The sequence below is a fragment of the Ictidomys tridecemlineatus genome, chromosome 4, assembly GCF_052094955.1.
Source record: "Ictidomys tridecemlineatus isolate mIctTri1 chromosome 4, mIctTri1.hap1, whole genome shotgun sequence".
NCBI lineage: Eukaryota > Metazoa > Chordata > Mammalia > Rodentia > Sciuridae > Ictidomys > Ictidomys tridecemlineatus.
In genome coordinates this window covers 21,010,927-21,017,738 of record NC_135480.1, presented here as the reverse complement: position 1 = coordinate 21,017,738, position 6,812 = coordinate 21,010,927, and the positions used below count along the sequence as shown (strand labels likewise).

Here is a 6,812-nt window from a genome sequence, read left to right as displayed (position 1 = left end):
AAAAGAATAGAGGTTTATTTAATTCATGGATCTGGATGCTGGAAGTCCAAGAGCCTGGCATGAGCATCTGGTTAGGGCTTTACTGCTGCATCGCAACAGCTGAAGGAATCACAGGAAGACAGAGCAAGCACGCTACAGAGAGCTCGTTCTTATAACAGAGCCACGGCCATGAGCACTCATTAATCCACTGATGCATGCGTGGATTAATTCAATCATGAGGGCAGAGCCTTCACGACCCAGTCAACTCTGAAGGGTCCCACCTCTCACCACTGCGGCATGGGATACCCAGTTTCCAACACACCAAACTTGGGGAACACATTCAAACCCAAGCAGCTTGCTCACTTTTATTGTCTCCCCACTAGAATATCAGCACCGTGGAGGCAGGGACATGTGCACTGTTTCTGTGTCTCCAGTCCCTACAGGAGCCGGAATACAGACTCTCGGGAACACTCACGGAATACAGGAACGCGGTAGCCAAACTGGGATTTCAATGCAGGTCTGTGCGACCCTGGAGCCCAGAGGTCTTGCCACTGCACCCAGAATGTCTTTCTTCTGACATCTTCTTAATTATCAGGAAATGATCGCTCAACGGAAGCGTCTTTTGAAGTTGCCTTTGAAGTTTGGTGTTTGGCGTTTTATTTCTTAGAGCCTAACCCATCTAAAACAGAAGAGAGACTCTTATTCAGCCCCCCAAATCCAGGTCCAGATACAATCCCCTCGAAAACCAAGGAGAGGACCCTTTCAAAGACCTCAGAAGCAGCGAACGTCTCACCCCCAGTTCACACATCAGGAATTGGTGTCCTCATGCAGACCCGGGTTCTCGGCACCTGAGGACGAAGTTCCTTCTAGTCCATAATCAAGTCACCAGCCCCTTGTTACGGTGCCCAGAGGGCGCGTGCCGACTTCATGACATTTCTTACCGTGTAGCTCTTTTGAACAAAGACTCTCTCAGCTTTTTTAAGTCTGAAAAAAATTTCATTTTGCCTTTAATGTTTTTGCCTTAATTTTTGAAGGGTGTTTTCGGTGGATGCAGACTTCTTGGGCCATGGTTTCCATGGTCTTCTGACCTGCATAGTTCCAGACAAGAAGTCTGTGGCCCTTGTATCTTGCTCAGTTGTTACTGTCTGGTTTGGGTTTTGTTTTGTTTGTTTGTTTGTTTTTGTTTTGTTGATGTTTTCCCTTTAGCCCAGGTTTTTAGAAACTGAACTGGGATATGGCTGTGGGGGCTTGGTGCTACTTTCCTGGGTGAGTATGTAGTTTTCATCCCATTGAGGAAGTTTCTTGCTCCTCCGGTCACCTTGAATTCAGATCATCTTCCTCCTTGTCCAAAACTACTCCAAACTGCATGTAGACTACATGTAATCGACAGGGAAACTGGGGCTCAGAGACATACAGTAACCCCTCTGTGGTCACACAGCAGGTGAACAGTGGAGCTTGGACTCAATGCCTGACTCCCACGGTGTGTGTTTCTTGGCTCTGGGACGGAGGAGGGAGGAGGGCTCTGTACTCAGCTATCCCACCTACGGAGGCCTCCCACCTGGCCGAGGGTGGTTGTGAGGTGGGCAAAATAGACGCAGGCCAAGGTGTAGGGGTTGAGGGTCTTTTAGAACCGCCCCCTACTCTAAAAAGAATGTTTACTTCAGATGTTTGGAAAAATACAGAAGAATACAGAGAAGAAGTGAAAATCCACCCCAGATCCCCTAGGTGGAGGGTTTCAGGCGTGCAGGGTGGGTTCTGTGTCCCCTGACACCTTGCCACCACCCTGCCGCCGTGGTCCCTGGGTGGCCACTCCCTCACGGCAGACCTTCACTGGCCTCTCCTTCCACACGAGGCTCCACGGTCAGAACAGCCTGGTGGGCTGGGGAAATGGGGGTACTGCAGCCCGTGGGGAGAAGCTCAGGAAGGGGGCCCTTCCTGGGGAAGGGCAGGTTTGGTCCTCATCCTGGAGTCCCCAGGGAAGGCGGGGTGTCCTGTGGGGTTTCAGGGCCCCCGGGCCTCCCCCAGCACCTCACAGTCAGGGCTGGAGGCAGGAATGGAAGGGGCCAGACAGCTCAAAGGGGCCCTCGAGCGGCCCTCTGGGATGGGTGGTCAGGAGCGGTCCTGGGAGACAGGGGCAGCCAGAGTGCCCAGGCCTGGGAGGGAGGGAGGGACAGAGGCCAGGGTGTCCAGCCCCGGGAGGAAGGACCCAGCTCCACCAGAGCCAGCAGGCGGGGCTCTGCCTCCTGAGGACCACTGCAGTGTGGGCAGCAGGGACAGGGCAGCCTCGCCCGGAACTCAGGAGAGAAGCCCCCTAGTCCACCCAGCCACTGTCCCTCACTAGCACCCCCAGACCTGTGTCCAGTAGGCCAACAGGAGGGACAGGCCCCTCCCTAGCAGGACCAAAGGACACTGGCCTCAGTGATGGGAACCAAGGCGTTCTCTCTCTCTCGAAGTCCCTTTGAGGTAAATAATAAATCACATGGAGAAGCAGACGGCGTTACGAGGTCCCGGATCAGAACAACCCACTTCTAATCCATCGTCACACTGTGCCCCGGCTTCATCTTCTGGGCTTCTGTTTTCTCTTCCCATGGTCCTCTGTCACCGCTGGACGATCCCCTGTGGAGCAGACCCACTTCACTGCGCCTCATCCCAGGGCAGAGTTCCCAGGGGACCCCAGGGCACAGTTCCCAGGGGACCCCAGGGCACAGTTCCCAGGGGACCCCAGGGCACAGTTCCCAGGGGGCTCCACTCCTCTCGGGGGCAGGGGACCCAGCTGCAGGGCGGGAGGGCTGTGGCTTTGTTTTCTGAAGCTTGCTGCACTAAACTGTCACGGGGTGACGACTCTGCCCCAGCCCCCACCCCAGCTCCCTACCCACATTTCTTCCTCTCCGCGGGAGGGGAACGCGGGTGTGGGCCTTCTTCTTCCATTCATTCTTATTTATTTATTTATTTTATTTTGTACCAAGGATTGAACCCAGGGGTGTTTGACCACGGAGCCACATCCCCAGCCCTTATTATATTTAATTTAGAAACTGGGTCTCGTTCAGTTACTTAGGACCTCGCTAAATTGCTGAGGCTGGCTTTGAACCTGCGATCCTCCTGCCTCAGCCTCCCGAGCTGTGGGATTACAGGTGCGCACCCCCGCGCCCGGCTCATTCATTCACTCCTTGCACAACGTGCTGGGGCAAAGCCCCCTGGAGGAATAAGACAGCAAGGAAACGGGTCGTTCTCGCCTGAGTGCCATTCTGAGGTCACAGGACAGTGCCCCCAATCTGACATGAGCATCCGGGGGGACACACCCCCGGGGCTGAGGAAGGGAGAGTGAGTGGGAGGCAGCTGGGTGAGCAGAGGCGGAGCAGGGGGATAACAGCCAGGGTGGGGGTGGGGGGGCAGGCAACCTCCAGAAGGGACAAGGACCCGGTGGGGGCCCGGGAGGAGGGGCAACACAGGAAGGTTCTGGAAGGTGGGGGAACAGGATCAAGCACCCTCAAGCCACGATCAGGGATTTGGCCCTTGTCCTGAGGGTACTAGGGAGCCATGGAGAGTCTTCAGATAACAGAGGGAACCGCATCAATGTGGTTCATTCTGCCCCTCCAGGTCCCGCCCCTGCAGGGTCTTGGACAGGGGAGACTAGGTACCTGCTGAGTCAAGCCGGTGGGAGACACAGGAAAATCCCTGTGGGACCTGGGGTGAAGAAGGTCACAGCTGCACTCCTGATGGGAGACCTCGAAGGGTCAGGCCCGCAGCTGGAGGACCACAGGACAGGAAGCATCCCCCACCCCAGCCCCACCCCCGCTCTGCAGCACACGTCCTGGGTCTCAGGAAGGCTGGGCCGACCCCAGGTACCCCTCCCTCCCAGCAGCACCCTCCCGGGTCCCCAGCTGCACGGCTCACCTCGGGCACAGCTACCTTGGAAACTTCTCATCCCCAAGTCAGGCCCGGCCCGCTCCTCCCTGTGCAGGGTTGCCATGGTAACCTGAGATTCTCGCTGAGGCTGCAGAATGGCATTAATCCTGCCTGAGCCGGGGTGGGAGGGAAGCAGAAGGCTTTCTGGTTCTCTTCGGTGGATGGAGAGTCCCTAAGTCAAGGCCGGGGCCCAGGGCTGAGAACAGAGAGAGGCTGCAGGGAAGCTGGCCCCACTGAGTGCACAGCCTGCCCCTGTGCTAGGGCACTTGTCCAGTCCCTCACCATGGCCATTGGCTAAGATGGGCATCCAGAGCCTTGGAGCATGGATAAAAATGCCTTCGAGATACTGAGCAACGCCCAAGCTCAGTGCGCGGGCGCAGCCTCCCTGAGCACGCCCTGCAGGCACACATCGCCTTAGCCCCAGGACGCAGGTCAGCTGGGCCCGGGGGGGCAGGCCTGTGATTCCAGGGCTCGGAGGCTGAGGCAGGAGTTCAAAGCCAGCCTCGGCAGCAACTCAGTGAGGCCCTAAGCAACTCAGTGAGGCCCTGTCTCTAACTAAACATAAAAGGAGCTGGGGATGGGGCTCCGTGGTTAAGCACCCCTGGGTTCAATCCCTGGTACCAAAAAAGAAGAAGGCGGCAGGTCACTGGCCCTGGACACTCAGCAAGAAGGGCATGCAGTGAAGGCCCCCTCCGTGCAAGCACCCACTGAGGGCTGATGACCCACCTGCTGAACACTTCCCCTGCTGGGGACCTAAGTACCTAAGAGAACAGCCCTGTGCCGCGCAGGATGGGTGACAGATGGGAAGTCCCTCCTGGCGCAGAGCGGAAGCCATCATCCCTGACCACACCTCCCGTAGACCCAGCTGTGCCACCTGGGACTTCACAAAGCCTGGCAGTCACGTCCCCGGGGCCACAGCCCCGAAGGCAACGGCGGCGTCCCCTGCCACGCTGGAACAGCACTGAAGGACTCAGAGCTCTTCCCCGGGAGCTGTCAGACGCTGATTGATTGATTGATTGGTGTTTGGGGCTCATTCTGCAGCCAAGCACTGGCCCAGTCTGTGATCAGCGTCGGGACTTGGTCAAAGGAAGGGGCAGGGGCTGTGGACGCAGCCCAGGTCAATGGTGACCTTGTGGCCATCTGTGCCCGGGGCACAGATCTGAGAACAGACCTTCTGCAGTCAGGCTTCCAGCCCTTCCAGGGGTCACGCTGCAACCTTGGCCTCATTAGCACACGACGCTCACCAGCCAGCTGGGCCCATCTGGCTTCTTATCAGCCCCACAGCGACTGGGGGCAGCGGCCCTCGGGTGGGTCACCCTGGCCAAGCCTGCCAGCGCCTCCTCTCCTCCGCAGCCATGAGAGCCTCCCCGCCCTCTGCCGAGGACCTCAGTCCCCCCCCCCCCCGGCTATGACTTTGGCTGGTGACCAAGCCACACTTCCTGTGGGGACCAAGGGTAGGCAGGTGGAGGAAGGCCCGGGGAAGGAGAGGAAGTGGGCTCATGAGGTCATCCAAGGTCCAGCTGTGCCCAGCTGTCCCACCTGCCACTTCCCTTAGGGCAGATGATTCTCATTCCACTCTGAATTCTTTGCACGGGGACCCAGATGGCTTAAAAAGCCACTTCCAGCCCCAGGCCACGGAGCCGCCTTCTATCTCCCCTGCCCCAGCCTTGAGGCCCACCTCAGGTGGAACCTCGGAGGTCCTTGGAGCCTTCCTGAGGCCCTCAGTCCGAAGTGACCACTCTGGCCTGTCTTCCTGGTTGGAGCCGTGGGACTATGAAGTCCTCGAGGGCAGGACCGTGAAGGGGCATGGCTGAGTCCCCAGTGGGGCCCCTCCTGCATGACAACAGGCGGGAGGCAGATGTTTACTTGCAGGATGGCCAAGAGGCGGCCGAGTCTCGAGTTCTGCAGGAAGCAGATCATGAGGCAGAGTGTCACGTGCAGGATGCTCCTTAGGGAGGGACCCCGGGGTGCCCACCTGCAGAAAGGAGGGGACGGAAGCGGGAGTGGGCCGAGAGGAGGCGCAGCTGCGGTGCGGGCCCCTCGACAGCCTTGGCCGACGCCTCGGGAGCTCTGGAGTGACATCAGCCTCAGATTTGACCTGGTGGCCAAGTGACCAGGTCTCGAGACTCCCACAGACATCAGCGGATGGATGTGGCTGCCCTGGGCAGCGCCACGACCGGGTGGGGCAGCTCTCTGGAGCTGAGACCACCCGGACGCCAGCACTCCCAGCAGCTGGCGCAGTGAGTTCTGGATCACCAGGGGACCTGGCCAGCACGGCCCAGTGTCCACCATGGAGGGAGATGATGACGGATATATGGTTGGCTGGATGGACAGTGGGAGGGAGGGAGGATGAATTCATGGGGACAAGTGAATGGATGGCGGGATGAGTGGCTACCTGGGAGATGGATGAGCGGACGGACGGATGGAAAGACGTTCAGGCAAGTGGATGACGGATGGGTGGATGAGTGAACGGAGGAGGTGCAGATGCGTGGAAGACGGATGATGATCCAGTGAGGCACGAATCCATGGGTGGCGAGCGGTTGGGCGGATGGTGGGCAACGGGAGCCTAAACAGATGATGGTTCTGCCACGTTTCATGCCCCTCGGGCCCTCCCACCTCACCTGCTTCTCCCCTCCCCCCTCACCTGCTTCTCCCCTCCCCCCTCACCTGCTTCTCCCCTCCCCCACCTGCTTCTCCCCTCCCCCCCTCACCTGCTTCTCCCCTCCCCCCCTCACCTGCTTCTCCCCTCCCCCCTCACCTGCTTCTCCCCTCCCCCCCACCTGCTTCTCCCCTCCCCCCTCACCTGCTTCTCCCCTCCCCCCTCACCTGCTTCTCCCCTCCCCCCCTCACCTGCTTCTCCCCTCCCCCCTCACCTGCTTCTCCCCTCCCCCCCACCTGCTTCTCCCCTCCCCCTCACCTGCTTCTCC

General features: G+C 59.0%; 1 long non-coding RNA gene across 1 annotated transcript; it reads right to left on the bottom strand.

Annotated features, from left to right (window-relative positions):
• Positions 1-318: 318 nt before the first annotated feature.
• Positions 319-4,234, bottom strand: LOC120889567 (uncharacterized). Its single transcript, XR_005733521.2, has 2 exons — positions 3,874-4,234; positions 319-2,595 (listed from the first exon to the last, which is right to left on the bottom strand). It is a non-coding gene; the product is annotated as an uncharacterized LOC120889567 (long non-coding RNA).
• Positions 4,235-6,812: the final 2,578 nt, after the last annotated feature.